The sequence below is a fragment of the Mus pahari genome, chromosome 18 (assembly GCF_900095145.1).
Source record: "Mus pahari chromosome 18, PAHARI_EIJ_v1.1, whole genome shotgun sequence".
NCBI classification, from domain to species: Eukaryota; Metazoa; Chordata; class Mammalia; order Rodentia; family Muridae; genus Mus; species Mus pahari.
Window position 1 is genome coordinate 55,085,437 of NC_034607.1, and position 17,527 is coordinate 55,102,963.

A 17,527-nucleotide genomic window follows, 5' to 3' on the forward strand; every position below is an offset into this window, starting at 1 on the left:
AAAAAAAAAAAAAAAAGAAAATGGGAGATTAGACTGAGAGGCTGCGAACTCAGAGAGAAATTTAGCAGAAATGCAAGCAGAGCATACACCCAATGATTGGCATTAGCAACGCTGAGCCATAATCCAGGTCTCCTGTCTCTCCATGTTGGTCAAACAAAACCATGAAAAGAGGCAATATTATAGCAACGTATGACAAAAGGCATTGTGAGCTTCATTCCTTAGCTCATAGCCTGGCAGTACGCTGAGCTGTCACAACAAATGCAAAGGAGAATATAATGTGTTTTGAAATTTGTAGAATTTTTGTCATTTCAATACTCCCTTTGTACTTTATGATACTGAAAACTAGACTTCCTTGCAGGGTCAAGACCATTTCTTACTTATGCCTTAATAATGGTTCCAGTTAAAATTTTTACATCATATCAATGCTCAGTTTTTCTACTTATAAAGTTAGCCAATGCTGGTATATGCTTCATGGGGTATTGTTGCAAATATTAAATAAGGCTACAGCTGTATCAGGGTGGGCCAGTTATAATAAAAGATCATGGAATAGGACTATTTTCATGCTTATAATTGTTGTTAGAGATATGTATCATAAATGCAGAAAGACAGAATCTAAACTTCTATTCTGAGTTAAAAACTGTGCACACTATCTGGCCTTATCATTTAAAACTTTAAAGTTTCAAAACTTTACAAGCCCTTACATTGGCCACTAAACATCCCCACTTAATTTTTCATAATATGTTAAGTGAATGTTAAGTTCATATCTATGTTTAACATTGTTTTACATTTTGCTTTTCTATAGCCAGTGTTATCTGTGGTGAAACTAAGATGGAGATATACCACCTGTAAATATAGTTCTCTTTTTAGAAATGTATAGGTCAGAAGTAAGGTTTTCTACCAGGAATTTATTAGGCAGTTAGCCTGAATAGACTTTTTGTGAAATTTCTGGATCCAATCCCAGAAGAATTCCAGTTTCTTACTGATTGAGTATTTTTAGGAAAGAGTTGGTTGCTAGGCTATGGGGCTGAATGCATGGCTCAATGATAGAATGGACAGAGTACTCCCTAGCATTCATAATGTCACAGTGATAGAGTGGACAGAGTGTTCCCCATAGTATGCATAAGGTCACAATTCAATTCTTCCTCAATGAAAAAACATACTGGGTATTCCATGCTGTTTAATGGGTTTGGGTGTCATTTCACAGCCTTCTGGAACAAGAGTAGATGAGTGAAGAGGAGGTTTGTGTAGAAGGAGACATTGATGGTGAGCTGAGAGTAAAATGCATTCTTTAAACACCAAAGGCATGTTCAGATGTAAATGACAATTTATGGTCCAGAACCCCATTAGGACACTGAAACATTGTCTTGATAAGGGATGAGTTGGAGGAAAATGTTGTCTGGATATCAAGATAGTGACTTTTTATTCAGGAGTTTGTGTACAGGTTGATAATCTGATATGAGTATTTTTCAGATCAGGACTAAAAATAAAATCTGAGTTCTAGAAACTTGGGAGTAACGAAAAGATATTGCAGGGGTGAAAGCTAGACCACTCTTACTACACATGGCAGGAGGGTCAGAAAAGAGAACGCATCCTAAAGATAGCCCTGGTATCTTAGTCATTGCTCTCTTGCTGTAAAGACACACTAAGACCACGGAAATTCTTAGAAAGAGGGGTGTTTAATTGGAGCCTTATTACAGTTTCAGAGGTCCACTATCCTCAAGGCAGGCATGATAGCTGCATGCAGATAGGCAAGGTAACACTCTACAGGCAGGCATGATAGCTGCATGCAGATAGGCAAGGTAACATTCTACATTCAGATCTGAAAGCAGCAGGAAGAGCTGGAGACTGTGCCTGGCTTGAACAATTGAAACCACAAAGCTCACACCCAGTGACATAGACATATTTTGTCCTACTACATATGTGGCCTGACCTAATCTAACTAACTCAAACTCATAATCCCATCAAGTATTGCCACTCCCTAATGACAAGTTATTCAAATATAGGAGTCTATGAAGGCTATTCCTGTTCAAATTAGAATACCTGACTTTAAAAGGAGGCACTACCAGAAAATGAGTCTCTGTTAAATACTCTAAATACCATGCCTATTGAGTTATGTATACAGGAGGTCTTGAAAAAACAGATGATCCAGAGGACAAGATGAATGAAGTCTTACTATGAGTTGGCCAAAAAAAATATGTTGATAATGCCTTTCAAAAATTGATTTATATCTAACCTAAATTACAAGCCTGTCCTTCTGGTAAGCATGAAACAGATTGGTTCAGGTCTAATGAGTTTTCTGTGTTTTGAGTCAAAACATTAGCCAACAACAGATGTAATAAAATCATGGAAGTCATTTCACAGTCATGGGCTTGTGTTTAGTATCTGAATTAGTTACATAAAATCTGAAAAAGGCAAAAAACTATGATTAAAAAAAAACTTTGATGGAAAAGGAAAGCATGGGGTTGGAGAGATGATTAACAGCATTTGTTCTTGCAGAGATGCCCAGCTCCAGCTGCCGTCATTGTTCACCATAGTCCATAACACCAATTACAAGGATGTAATACACTAGTTTTTGCTTGTTAGTTAGTTAGTTAGTTTGTTTGTTTGTTTTTTTACCTCTGAAGGCACCAGGCATAATGAAAACACTTACAATAGGTATATAATGGAATCTTTCTTTAAATTTTGAGGGAATCGAAATTATCTTGATTCCACTCCAGAGACTGATGTGGTGAAGTGTAACCAAGATAAAAGGGAAGTACTGGGAAATATTCTAGATGACTGGTTTACAAGTCAGCTTTTCATTTTATCATTATGGAGGCCAACAGACTGGGATTGATGAGTATGCAATTAACCACAGTATGAAGAATTAGATTTATCAAAAAAAAAAAAAAAACTGAATTAAAAATTCAGATTAGTATCCACAGGAAAAATTAAACCTAACTGTAAATCAGTAATCAAAGAGAGGCTGCCTTTCTGCATAGTACTAGATACAAAAAGATGTTGAAAATAAATACTTGGCTATAAACACGCAAAGTATATGTTCTGTTATTGCAAATGAAATATGTTAGAATAAGAGAGCTGAGTTTTGCTGGCCCATGTCTGCTTCTCCCTCGGAGTAGCCAGGCCCATGGCTCACAAGGTCGTGATGGAGGAGGGGATATTAATCAGATGAGTGAGCAAGCAGGATCTTGGTTGAAGAAAGAACATACACCTGGGAAAAGCTCTGGAGAGCTGGTTGGATTTAAGGGTTTAGAGAAATGGATATTTGTGCCCTGGGGGTTGTGTTTAGGGTCACTGGAGCAAGGTTTGTGCAGCTGTATACAATTGGCTAGGAAAGGGATGCTGGGATATGAATCATCTGCATAGTCAGGGGCTGTGGGGTCAGGGGTGGGGGCTGGGTGGAAACTTTATCAAGTCAAACAAGGACTGAAGCCTAATAACTTTCAGGGTAATAAATTTTTACTATGGTTGATGGTCAGGCAGCTGACTTCATGGCACCAAGTTGGGATGTTTGGGGAGAGCCAATTCTGCCATCCTTATCTGAAATATCCTGGGTTGAAGCTCTCTTTTGACCCTTGCTCTGTAACCTTGAGCCATTGTGGTCCCACAGAATTTGGACAGGAATGAAGAAGAGGAGAGGACCAACAAGTGGTATGCTGGCCCTGGAAAGTGTCTGCTTTTGCAGACATTAGAATCTCAAGAGACTGGGAATAGAACCTATAGTCCTCAACAAAAATTCCACAAAAGAAAACAGTATTTCAACTGTCTTATATTTTAACTTTCTCCTAGGTATTTTACACACCCAAACTAAAAGAGAAAAGTTGATTTGAACAAAGTAAATTTATTATCTTTTGTCCTATTCGCAAAGTCTTCACATTTTATATCACTCCAACCTTTATCCCCTTTGTAGACACTCAATTAATCTGTTTTAAACAGATAGACAAATATACTGAGGAAGCTCATAAAGAAGGTTTACTTGTGACTTTTCAAACATCCTGTGTTAGTCATTTACATCCCCCACACCTACCTCTGTTCTACTCTCCCATTTTCTCCCCATTGAATCTCCTTTCTCTGGGCTGGAGGGATAGCTAACTGGTTAAGAGCACTGGCTGTGATTCCAGAGGTTCTGCCCTCAATTCCCAGCAACCCTATGATGACTTACAACAATCTATAATGGGAACTGATGCCCTCTTGTGGCTTTTAGCTATGCATGCAGTTAGAGTACTCATACATAAAATCTCCCTTCCCACTGTTCCTCTTTTGCCCTTTACGTAACCTCTGTTATATTTGCCTCCTTCACTTAAGGCATTTTTTCCCTCTCTCCAAAAACAGCTTCTCTCTAATTTTCTGGGTTCTACACAAACTACGAATTAATCATACAAGTGCAAAGATTTAAATTTATTTGGATCTAGGTTCCCCCATTCAATCTGACTCCAAGTTCTATCACCTTTCCTTATTCACTTATGTAATTTCATTTTTATTTACAGTTGGATAAAATCCCATTGTGTACAGGAACCACATTTTTGTTATCCCTCCACTGATGGTCACTGAGGCTGTTTCAATGTACTACTTCTAGTGACAAGATTAGTGAGGAACACAGAAGAGAATCCACCTCTCTTTTAGGACTTAGAATTTCTTGGTGATATTGCCCAGAAATGCTGTAGCTGGGTTATATGGTAAATCTACTTTTAGTTTTTATAAATAAGGTATAGCATTGATTTCCATTGTGGCTGCATACATTTTTCACTTCCACCAACAACCAATAACCATTCCCTATTTGTTGGTTTTCTTAATCTTAGACTTTCTCAGTAATAAGGCGAAATCTCAAAGTAGTTTTAATTTTTATTTCCCTGGTTGCTAATGATAATTAAAACTTTTAAAAATAGTCTTAGACATTTCTATTTCTTCTTTTGAGAACTCTCAGATATTATTTTCATAAAATGTATTTATACAGTAATTTGGATCACTTTATATAGGTCATATATGACCTTCAAAAACATGTACTCCATTACCAACTGCATGCTTTTATTAGTTCTAGATTAACTGAAAAATAATATGTAAACATTACATTTTACTATTTATTTTCTTCTTGTATGTGTTTGGGTGTTTGCCTTCATAAATTTTGCACACCATGTGAATGTCCAGTGCCTGTAAAGGCCTGAAGATCCTAGGGAACTGGAGCTACAGATGGCCATGAGTCACCATATGTGTGGTGGCAATACATGGTTCTTAACTAGACTACATCTGAAATTAAACCAAAGTGACTGGGTACTTGTGCAAGCCTCATCTTTTTTATAATTAAGTACTTAGAAGTGGGAAGACCTACTTTAAATTCTGATATTTTTCAGAGAGCCAAATAACACTATTAAAAATTGGGGTACAGAGCTAAATAGCGAATTCTCAACTGAGGAATCTGGAATGGCTGAGAGGCACTTAAAGGAAAGTTCAATGTCTTAGTTATCAGGGAAATGCAAATCAAAAAACCTTGAGATTTCTCCTTACACCAATCAGAATGGCTAAGATCAAAAACTCAGGTTACAGCAGATGCTAATGAGAATGTGGAGAAAGAGGAACACTCCTCCATTGCTGGTGGGACTGCAAGCAGGTAAAACCACTTTGGAAATCAATCTGGCTGTTCCTGAGAAAATTGGAACAAGTTCTACCTGAAGATCCAGCTATATCACTCCTAGGCATATAACCAGAAGATGCTCCAGCATATAATAAGTACGCATACTCACTATGTTTGTAGCAGCCTTACTTATAGTAGCCAGAAGCTGGAAACAACCTAGATGTCCCTCAACAGAAGAATGGATGCAGAAAAGGTGGTACATTGACACAACAGAGTTCTGCTCAGCTATTAAAAGCAATAACTTCATGAGATTTGCAGTCAAATGTGCGGAATGATGAGTTGAGGTAACCCAATCACAAAAGAACACACATGTTATGTACTCACTGATAAGTCGATATTTGCCTAAAAGCTCACAATGCCCATAATACAACACACAGACCATATGGAGGTTAGGATGAAGAAAGACCAGGGTGTGGATTCTTCAGGCCTGTGTTGCGAAGGGAACAGGATGATCATGTGAGTTGAAGGGAAGGGGGGCCTGGGATGGAGAGAGTAGTGGAGGAAATAAAGGGGGGCAGTATGAGGTATTGGAGGGGACTGGAGAGAGGAACAGAGGGTCAAGAAATTGAATAAAAATATGAAGGGATGAGGACACAGTGATAGCCAGTGGAGGGTCCCAGATGCCAGGGAAAAGAGAGGCTCCCAGAATCCAACAGAGTTGACTTTAGCCGAAATGTGCAGAGAAGGAGATATAAACCCTGTAGAGACAGCCTCTAGAAGACAGGAATGGCCCCATCGAGGAATGAGACCAACCACCCATCTCAAAGATTTTTAACCCAGAAATGTTTCTGTCCAAAGGAAGAACTGGGACAAAAACTTGTGTAAAGACTGAAGGAAGGGCCATCCAGGGACTTCCCTACATAGTTAGAAAGAGCAATTACCAAATTCGTCTGGAATAACTACAAACCCAGGATATCAAAAACTATTCTCAACAATAAGAGAAGTTCTGGGAATCATCATCCCTGACCTCAAGATCAAGTCCAAGTGGATCAAGGACCTCCACATGAAACCAGATACACTGAAACTAATAAAAACGAAAGTGGGAAGAGCCTTAAGCACTTGGACATAGGGGAAATTTTCCTGAACAGAACACCAATAGCTTATGCTCTGTGATAATTCATATGTTTTCCTTTCAGTATTCAAGGAAAGGGATAATTGAGCTGTTTTTGTATTTAATTTATAATGGTATATATTTGCATTCAAATAAATAATGGGTGGTGACTTCAAGGAAGAATTGAGACCTCTCTAACATGTTATTCTAATTCCATAGTTTAAAGCCATAGTGTAGCCATTGTGTAGACCTTGCAGAGGATAAGCACAAATTCTCTGGGAGGCTTAGCACACATAATCTGTTCACCTTGATGAGATGGTCCTGATGTAAAAACTGTTAGTCTGAAAACTAGCAGAAAGAGTGGTTAACCTAAGTTTGTAGCATCAGACACTGAGAAGAGAACACCACTTTATCAAGTAGCCAGGAAGTCCTGAAAGAAAAGAGCAGAGGAGAAGTGAGGGGTGTCTGAGAAAGAAGTATGTAGCTGTTTGACATATTGTCTTGTATTTTCTATTTACTATGTACACTAAATAGACTTTATGGAGCATAAAAACACACTTGGAAACTTACATTCAGGAGCACTGATTCTCATTCCAAGCTATTTCAAAAGCTTCTTTGTGTTTGCGATAACTGCAGACCAGTTTTTGACATGGCCTTTGTTGGAATGTTTTTATTTTTAATTAAAATGAAAATCACAATATACATTTGTAACTTCTTCATATTTCGACCTATTCATGTAGCTTTCATACTTCCCCTCTGAAGTGCTATTGTAGCACTGGGTTCTAAGTCAAAAGCCCATGGTAAGCACCAATCAATGCCAATATATTTTAAAAGACACTTGTTATGTTACATTATTAATTTTTAAACAGAAAAAAATTAATATAGTACAAAATTCCAGCCCCTTGGGCCAGTGTTTATGGAATTCACATCACAGTGCTTTAGGAAGAAATCATTTTGTACCTTTAAACATGAGTTTTATTTTGCTAGAAATGAATACTACTAACTATATTTTCCATAAGTCAACTAACGCTTATTGAACACCCAGTTAATAGATGCATATAAAGCATGGGTTCCTTTCAAGACAAAGATCTAGGCATGTAAAAAGTTCCCGAAGGCATTGATCATGAGAGAAGGACTACATTTAGAAACAGAAAACACATAAACAAAAATTAACTATGAAAAAGAAATTGTTCATTCTCTGACATATCTAGACATATCAAAAGCACTTTGCTTATAAAGAGGAAATAAAGATAATATAGCTCATTATAGCCATGTTTTTCTTCTTTTTTTTTCTTTTTTTGCTTAGAGGATGGTCAAATTTGAGTTAACAAAAATGTAGGGTTAGCATCACTAATGAAGTTGGTAGCACCAACAAGCACTTTTATCCTATAAATAAAGGTAGAGCTCGTAGGGGGAATGAAATATAGGGAATGCAGAAACTTTTCTAATTGGCATGGAAGAGATATGAATACCAGAAAATAGGATCCAGCAATACCTCTTCTGGGCATATACCCAGAAGATCTTCCAATTGGTAATAAGGACACATGCTCCTCTATGTTCATAGCAGCCTTATTTATAATAGCCAGAAGCTGGAAAAAACCCAGATGTCCCTCAATAGAGGAATGGATACAGAAAATGTGGTACATTTACACAATGGAGTACTACTCAGCTATTAAAAACAATGAATTTATGAAATTCTTAGGCAAATTGATGGATCTAGAGGATATCATCCTGAGTGAGGTAACCCAATCACAAAAGAAGTCACTAGATATGCACTCATTGATAAGTGGATATTAGCCCAGAAACTTAGAATACCCAAGATACATTTTGCAAAACACAAGAAAACCAAGAAGAAATAACCTAGTAAATATAGTTTTAGTGGTGATGGTGGTAACCCTCTGATTTTAGACTACAAGGCATGAAATCCTGTTTGGATTTGTGTTCAGTATCATGAGAAATTATGGTCATGAATATTTTAACCTCTGTGCTCCATTTTGCTTTTGCCATCTGTCTGTCCTCTTTAGTCAATTGCTGTAACAGCTATCACAGTATGAAATCACGAAAACTTTAAGTCAATAAATAAGTAGTTGTATGTAAACCATCAACCATATGGTGTAAGCACTTTAGTTTGTGGAATATGTATTTGATTAAGTGTTTAAGAATGACATCTGGATGAAGTAGCTAAAACCCACAGCAAAGTCATATGGGATGCTGGGCATGATTAAGTCTGGTCCAAGAGTTTTAAAACACTTGAAGAGTATGCTATTAATTGTGGCCTGCCAACAACATACTTCTTTTAAGTTTTATCTCAGATCATTCCAAACTCAGTCTGTTCTGCACAGCCCCCACCATAGTCCAGACCATATTGCCTTTGCAAAACTCAGGGAAGATTTAGGGTTTTCTCTAAAAAATTTCTTTCTTGAGGCAGTGAAATGAAATTATGTGAGCTTGGCATAATATTAAAACCATAAAGCTTTTATTATCTGCATCAGGGCCTACATAAAATTGAGCTTGTCACTAACAGTCATGGATGGGGGTTCGTGATTGATACATGAGGTATTCCTCCTTCCTACTGAACTATTGGCTACTAAAAGATACTGGGATTGAAAGTCATTGTCTTCAAGTATGTATTCACTGGTAAGATCACAAAATTCCAGTGGATAGTTCCAAACCCAACATCACACAGACACTCTTGGACCACAAAACAAAAAGGAAAGACTAACATTTGCAAAAGGGACTAGTAAGGCAGTCAGAGTTTCAGTTGACAGGTAGGAGGGAACAATAATCAGAATGCATCTTGTACCTTTATGAAAATGGTAAATAATAAATTTAATTTAAAAATCTGCCTTTGTCTTAATTATGGTGCAACCCAACTCAGGAACCATAATCCTCAAATATCCAAATGGTTTTCTTAGCATTCTTTTTTTTTTTTTATCTTTCTTAAGAAAATAAAATGAAGGTAATCATATGCTATTTATTTTGCTGAAGTATAGAGTATCTGTTAATCTTAGTACACAACTCATTTCCCACTTCATATCTTATCCACAGAATTAGTAATTAGAGTTGACATTCAAAATATTAACAAAAGTTTTACTATTGGTCAGCAATCCTCAGTCCTTCACGTTTATCATGAGCAGAGGGAGAGTCGGAACGTAGGGATAGCTCTTGACAACACGGAGCTGTCCTGGTCCACATGTCCAGTCTCATCACTGTGCAGACAACGTTCCTGTTTGTTTGCTTGTTTTGTTTGTTTGTTCTTCGATATCTTAGATATATATGTCTGAGTTTTTAAACCTCAGGGTTCTACCTGTTTGCAGAAGCTTCCATGTTTCTCTCTAGTCCTAGAAAATGAAATAAGTGTATGTACAAAACAGACAGCATATAAATTTGAAATACTTTCTCCAATAATTTGAATGAAACTTGAATCAATTATAATTATTTCCATTACTATTACAAAGGCAGTATAGTCTAGTTACAATTACAATGTCATAAACAGTTATACTGTACTCTTTATAGCAGACAAATTACTGTGCTCTTTATCACAGTTACAATTTGCTTTCCATTATATATATTGAGTCTGAAGCCAATTGACTTGTGAATACAGTATATTCAGAAGGCTCACTCTATATACATTTTCTATCTTCACATCATGACTTCCTTGAATCTGAAACATTATCTTATTCATATGAGAGAAAAGAAGATTGAAAACTCTATTATTAATTATCTTTTCTAGATACTTTGGGGAACTACATATATTATTATAATAATATATAAGAAATTTCCATTTTCTTTTAAATAGAATTGTGATTTACCACATGTCTTTTTGGTAGTCTTCTCTGTATTCTGAAAATTTCACACTGATGAAATTTAAGAATGTTAAAAATTTCTGATCCAAAAGGACATGCATGGTATGTACTCACTAATAAATGGATATTAGCCAAAAAAAAGTACACCATACCTAGGATACAATTCACAGAACTCAAGAAGGATGACAAGCAGAAATTCCCAAGTGAAGATGCTTCAATCCTACTTGGGAGGGAGAAGAAAACAATCACAGGTGTCAGAGGGAGGGAGGGAGAGACCTAGGTGAGAGAGGGCATGGGAAAGGGAAAAGAGGAACACAATCAGGTATTGGGAAGCGACGGGAGCAAAGTCCTGAGGGCCAGCAGAATGAATGAAAATAATGGAGGAAAATAATGATACCCTAATCGGCCATCTTTGGAAGAGAGGCCCCTTGGTCTTGTAAACTTTATATGACCCAGCACAGGGGAAGGCCAGGGCCAAGTAGTGGGAGTGGGTGGGTAGAGGAGCACGGGCAGGGGTGGGGTGGGGTATAGGGAACTTTAAGGATAGCATTTGAAATGTAAATAAAGAAAATAATAATAAATAAATTTTAAAAAGAAAGTAACAGAAACAAAAATAAATAAAGGCAATGCTAGTTCAGGATGCAGAAGTGTTTCCTGACCCCCCCAAAAATAATAATAATAAAAATAAATAAATAAATAAATAAATAAATAAATAAATAAATAAATAAAAAAGAAACCCTGGGAACAGGAGGTAGAAGGAACCTTTAGGAAGTAGCAAAATCCAGGAAGTGCGAGACTCTCAGGAATCAAAGACTGGGACCTTAGATGAAATACCCAAATGTGGGGAGAGGGAACGCTTGGAGTCTACCTCCAGTAGAAAGACAGGGCATCAAACGGAGGTATGGAATTCACATCCCACAGTCAAGTGAGGGGTGGGGATGGGGTGGGGAGAACATACTCTTGGAGACAGGTGGGAGGAAGAATGGGATGAAGAACTGTGGGAGGACAGACCTGGAGGGGAACAATGCCTGGACTTAAAAAATATAAAAGTAATAGAAAATATTCTTTTAAATATTTCTTCAATAAAATTAGATATAGAAAATATATAGCTATTTTCCTAATTGCTGTAACAAAGAATTTCAGTGAGGAATAGCTTATTCCTGCAGACATTGCATGAGAACTATGCTGGACTGTGAGCCACAAGCACGCTTCTAGTGACCTCCTTCAAGGGGTGCTCCACTACCTCGTTCAAAAGTTTATGCAAGCCGGGCAGTGCTCGCACAAGCCTTTAATCCCAGCACTTGGGAGGCAGAGGCAGGCAGATTTCTGAGTTTGAGACCAGCCTGGTCTACAGAGTAAGTTCCAGGACAGCCAGGGCTACACAGAGAAACCCTGTCTAGAAAAACCAAAAAAAAAAAGTTTATGCAAGCATGGTAGCATGGCAAGAAATCGGGTCACAAGGGATAAAATACAAGAGCTTTGGGGGGCCTTTTCATATATACTAGCATATATACTCTATGACTTCATTTTAGTGATGTACTTTATATTTGATTAAAACACCTCCCAGAAAAACTTCATATAAATGTAACATCTATTCTTATTATGACTTGAGATAAAAAGAATATATAACATAAATTAAGCACGTGGTAGGCTTCAAAGCACATTTCCATGAAAGAGTCTTAAAGCACCATGTGCATCATCAGTCAAGGTACTTTCCTGTCATCAGAGGAGTTAAGTGACTGCCAGTCACATCTCTACAAGACACATGTGGTTCTTAAAACTTCACTTTTTCACCATAGGCATGAAATAATCTTATGGTTGTTTTACTGTTATTATTATTAATAATACTATTACATAATTATTTTCATTATAATTTCATAAGAGAGCAGGAGACTCGGGCAAAGTTTTAAGAGTGTGTTAGGATAGGAGGGACAGCGCGGCAAGAGGTCAGCCGCCACAGATTCAGGAGTAGAAGTCAACTGTTGGAGGAGCTGGAAGAAGGCCAGAAGGGAGTAGGCACAGTTAGCTGGGGGCTGGACGATGAAGATATGACACTTACAAGATGGACAGGCATGGTAATTGGGCCTCCATGAACAATATATGAAACCCGAGTATACAGCCTTAAAATAGAATGTGGGCCCAAGTACCCAGACGCTCCTGGTCTGCAAGATTTGTAACAAGAGTCAATATGGGCGGCGTGAGCAGTTCAAACGGAGAAGTGGATCCAAGAGCCACAGCGGTGCTGGCAAAGTGGCAGAACTCCCACAGCATCAAAGTCATCCTGAAGGAACTGCAGCGCCTGATGAAGTCAAAAGAGAACGTGAAGCTGCCACAGCCTCCAAAGGACAGTGTTACAGCAATTAGTCACCAAGGCCCTGGCCTCCCCTCCCCATCCAACCCAAGTCTTCATTTTCCACTGTAGTGAATTTTCTAGATACATCTGTAGACCACAACGTACCGAATGGGAAGCCCCACTCAGCCTTCATCCTGAGACACTGCTCTGGTACTAACTTCTCGCCATTTGAAACAGCTAAGTTGTGGTGTGTAACAACTGTCCTGTATGTAACCGCTGTCGGCCTGGTTGAACTTCTGGGATCAAGAAGATGCTGACATCAGTTTCCAGCGGGGGCGGTAGGCACAGCTTATGCGCCTGTGGACAGACACACGTCACACAATCACCTGCTGCTGGCCCTTGGCCTGGGTTTGCCTCTCCTCCACCCCTGCCACAGCCGTGTGGTGGCCTTAAAATAGATGGAAAGTCTTCAGGTAGCAACCATGGGACTGAATACTGCAGGGTTTGGGGCCCTTTGGCTGCATCCCTGCTTTCTTATGTCTTAAGTGATGCCCCATCCAAGCCATGGTCCCCAGTCCTCCACTCCCACCCTTGGCCGAAGCTTGTAACCCTTCCCTCCTTCTGAAATTGGCTGCGGGTGAGGAATTCAGGGCTTTCGGTGTCCCCACCTTTATCAAGGGGTGCTGATTTCCCCTTCTCAACTCCCTTGTTGCCCAACACCACTCAACACTTTCTGTGGCCAGAAGCCATCAGATGAGTTTGGAAGAGCCTGGCCATCCTCACTTAGCTCGGACCATACTCACCTGCCACCAGTCTGGGAAGGGAACTCCGGATCCTCCGCCCTGCTGCCACCATCAGTCCTTGAGCTTTGAGCTCAGGTCTAGACATGAAAAGAGCATTCACAGAGTGTCTCAGTCCAGTCAGTGCTCAGGGTTCTTGGTAGGTATATGTCTAGAGAAAGGCCAGGAGAGTTCTCAGTGCACACGTTTCTGAGTTGGTTTCTTTTCCCATATTTGCTTTGCTTTTACACATTGAAGAGTTTTGAACTGGGCTCTCGAGTCCCCCTGGCCATTCATCTGGTCTGATGTGGAGCCTGACAGCTGGAACACGAGGCCCTGACCCTGCAGACTCAGGTTTCAGTGTTACTCCTCAGGCTCTCTGCAGGGACCGGGAGGAGCTCTGTGTCACCACGTTTGCAGATCATTTGCAGATCCATGGGTCTGGACGCCTGGCTCATTGCTACCCTCCCCACAGCGTTCAGGACCACTAAATGTTGAAATGTGGATGCATCCTGAAATAAAGGCAATTCGTTATGTTGCAAAGAAAAAATAAAAGGGTGTGTTAGGTAAAATTACAAACAGTTGCCAAGGAGTAGTTCTTGATAATTAAACAGAATGGAAAGCCTAGTGGGTAGAACACATAGGCTCTTAACAAATGCTTGCCGAGGAAGCATTCATAATGCTTTTCTCTAATAAGTGACTTGCCTTAGTTTTATAATACATGTGTGTTTCCCTCACCTCTTAGCTCTCTTTTTAAACACAATTAAATCCAATAAGGTTTTATGAAAAAGCCTACAAAATATGGCTACAGACTAACTGCATCATGTCAGATATTGTGGCTACATTCTAGAAATTAACAAGTTCAGCATGGAATTTTCCATGCACTTTCTGTCAGTAGGATGCAGCCTGTGTCAACTAAAGAAGCTAAACATGTTAGATAATAAAGAAGAGACTTGGGGTCAGCTGTTTATGGGTTTTTCTCAGACTGCCATATTAGAAGAGAGAAGAACACCTTCCTGGCATTGTACACTATCCAGCAATTGCAGACACTAACGTTTGATTTTTACTTGGATATTTCAAAACACTTGCTGTTAAAAGACATTCTCCCTGTTTTAAGGGCAATGTTCCTGCTGTATCATTTAAGAAATCTTTACAGTGAAAACTGCAGACTGACAGTGTATTGGTATCCTATATGAGTATTCATTTTCCCTCATGTCTAGCAGTATCTAGCTTCTGTTTTTGGAATATATATATATATACATATATATATATATATATATATATTTGTTTGTTTTTACAGATATCTAGGAAATAGATTACAAAGACTTTCTTATCTGCTGTTAGATCACTGGATTTCAGCAAAATTGTCAGTTTGAGACAGCTACATGCACTCTAACATGGCTTCTTCCCCTTTCACTTAACTCATCTGACAACTGGACAGCACCTTGACTGATGATCCACATGGTGCTTTGAGACTCATGAGGGGTCATGCATGGGAATGTGCTTTGAAACTTCCAAGAGTTTAATCCATGTTATATATCCTGTTATCTCAAAACAAAAAAATGTACACTGTATTTATATGAAGTTGTTCTATGTAAGTGCTTAATTACATGCAATTACATTGTTAAAAATAATTAATATACCATATGAGTGCTAGTATATGTGAAATGGCTCTCATATGAGCCTGTGTTTGAACACTTGGCAGCCAATTTGTTATCCATATCCCAGCTCAAATATAGGCAATTGCTGTTTTTCGTTTTACTTTTTCATATGTCTAAAAGTTCCAAAAGCAAAGTTGGTATTCAGGTTAGGCAATAGTAGAAGCAAATAACCTGTTTTAAAATGTCTGAGGTTCTACCTCAAGGTGTTAGTCAATTCAAGAAGGCAGTAGATATAGGTAAAACATTTTGATTTTCATTGACAATTGTGGCCTCTCTTGGGAATGTGTGGCTTTGACAAATCCTCCATCAAACACTTGAACTCTTGAGTTGTGTCTTAATCAACAATTTGTGATAGATTTATATTTGACACTACAACATTCAGAAATTATTATCAATAGAAATTTTAGTGAAATGTATTATAAAATATTATTATTTATCTATTATCATCTATCTATCTATCTATCTATCTATCTATCTATCTATCTATCTATCTATCATCTATCATCTGTATGTCTCTCTGTCTCTAATCAATTTCCTGTCTTTCATTTACCTACTGTTTCTATGTCTTTTCACAAGCATGACTCTCAATTTCTACTTACATATCATTCAAAGAAAACATATGTTTTGCAGGCTTTATCTGAAATTTCTCTTGATGCCTAACAAAATACCAGCAACTGGATGGATTAAACAACAGAAACTTATCTTTTCACCGTTCTGTGGGCTGGAAGAGTGAGATCACAGCATCTCTTAATTCTTATGAGAAATCCCTTCTTAGCATAGAAGGTCCTATTCCCCCTTTGGGCTCTCACGCAGTATGGAGAGGGTGTGAGTAAATTATCTAGAATTTCTTCCAGGAACACTAATTCTGTCATACCAAGTCCTTACCTTTTATCATTAACCTTAGGTCCATTATTAAAATCCCTGCTTCAAATACAGTCACACTGAAGTGTAAAATTTCAATACAGAAATTTAGGGGATACACAATTCTGTCCATAGCAATCAAATAAATCAAATACCTATATATTAATAGCATATATATATATATATATATATATATATATATATATATATGCTATAATAGCATATATGCTATTAATATATTTTAATATATATTATATATGATATATATACATGTATATATATATATAGAGAGAGAGAGAAAGACAGAGACAGAGAGAGAGAGAGGGGGGGGAGGGAGAGAGAGAGAGAGAGAGAGAGAGAGAGAGAGAGAGAGAGAGAGAGAGACCCTAACCTAAATAATATAGTGGAAGAAAGTACATTTCTTTGCAGAGCAATGGTCAAAGGTCAGAGCTGGGTTTTCCTCTGGTGCTATGTGTACAAATGCTACATTCTGAACCCCAGGATCTGTTTTCTGTGAGACAAGTGAATTCTCACGTACACCAGCCTTTGATGTGTAATCCTTGTTCTTCAATTTAAAAATATTGGTTAATAAAAGTCTAGAGTCTGTGATTCGGCAATAGAGTGAGAAAGGCAGGACAGGAGAATAGAGTGAGGGTCACAAGAGAGAGTACGGGAAGAAGGAAAAGGGAGATGAAGAGATTAGGAGGCCGTCATCAGAGGAGGTGGATCATGGTCACATGGCCAGCAGAAGGTCACTCTCAGGTCAGGTAGGCTGTTGGAACAGAACATCCCACATGAGACTCAAAGAGCAAGTAATATTGGCATAGTGCTGGGATATGTATTAGAATAGCTTAGAACTTGCCCGATCTAGGCTTACAGTTTCTCAATAAAATACCGGGCTTCTATGTCTTTTATATGGACTAGCTAGAATAAATCATTTATTTTATAGGTCAGCTCACATTTGTACATCTAGCTATCACATTTATGTTATATCATCTAACATATAATGATTTTGTATTTAATCATATAATCATACATCTATCAGCAAATTTGCTCTAAATATTATTTATGGTTTAGCTCTATCAGAATCATCTTATAAAATTCTAAATAAATACTATGGAGACGCATTGAAGATACTAAGATGGTACCTATAGATTCATATTAAATGCACATGAGTAGGGGCAAATTTAGCATCTTCATTTAATGTGTTAAACCATCCTTGACTTATCTGCATTCAGATAATGTATTTTTAAAAAATGTTCTAAAACTCTTCGTTTCCAGGCACTATGGTGCGGAATGTGGTATAAATATGTTACAACTTAAGTGAAGTGATTTCTCTAAATGCCACACAATATTTAAACTGTGTTTTCTCTAATTACTTAACAATGTCAGCTAATAGAAGTGATAAAAATTGATTGTAAACCAAAGATGTGTGGTCATGCTATGA

The 17,527-nt window shown here is 38.0% G+C and overlaps 1 pseudogene; it reads left to right on the forward strand.

Annotated features, from left to right (window-relative positions):
- The first annotated feature begins 12,468 nt into the window (after positions 1 to 12,468).
- On the forward strand, positions 12,469 to 12,850 carry LOC110335953 (annotated as a pseudogene).
- The last annotated feature ends 4,677 nt before the right edge of the window (positions 12,851 to 17,527 follow it).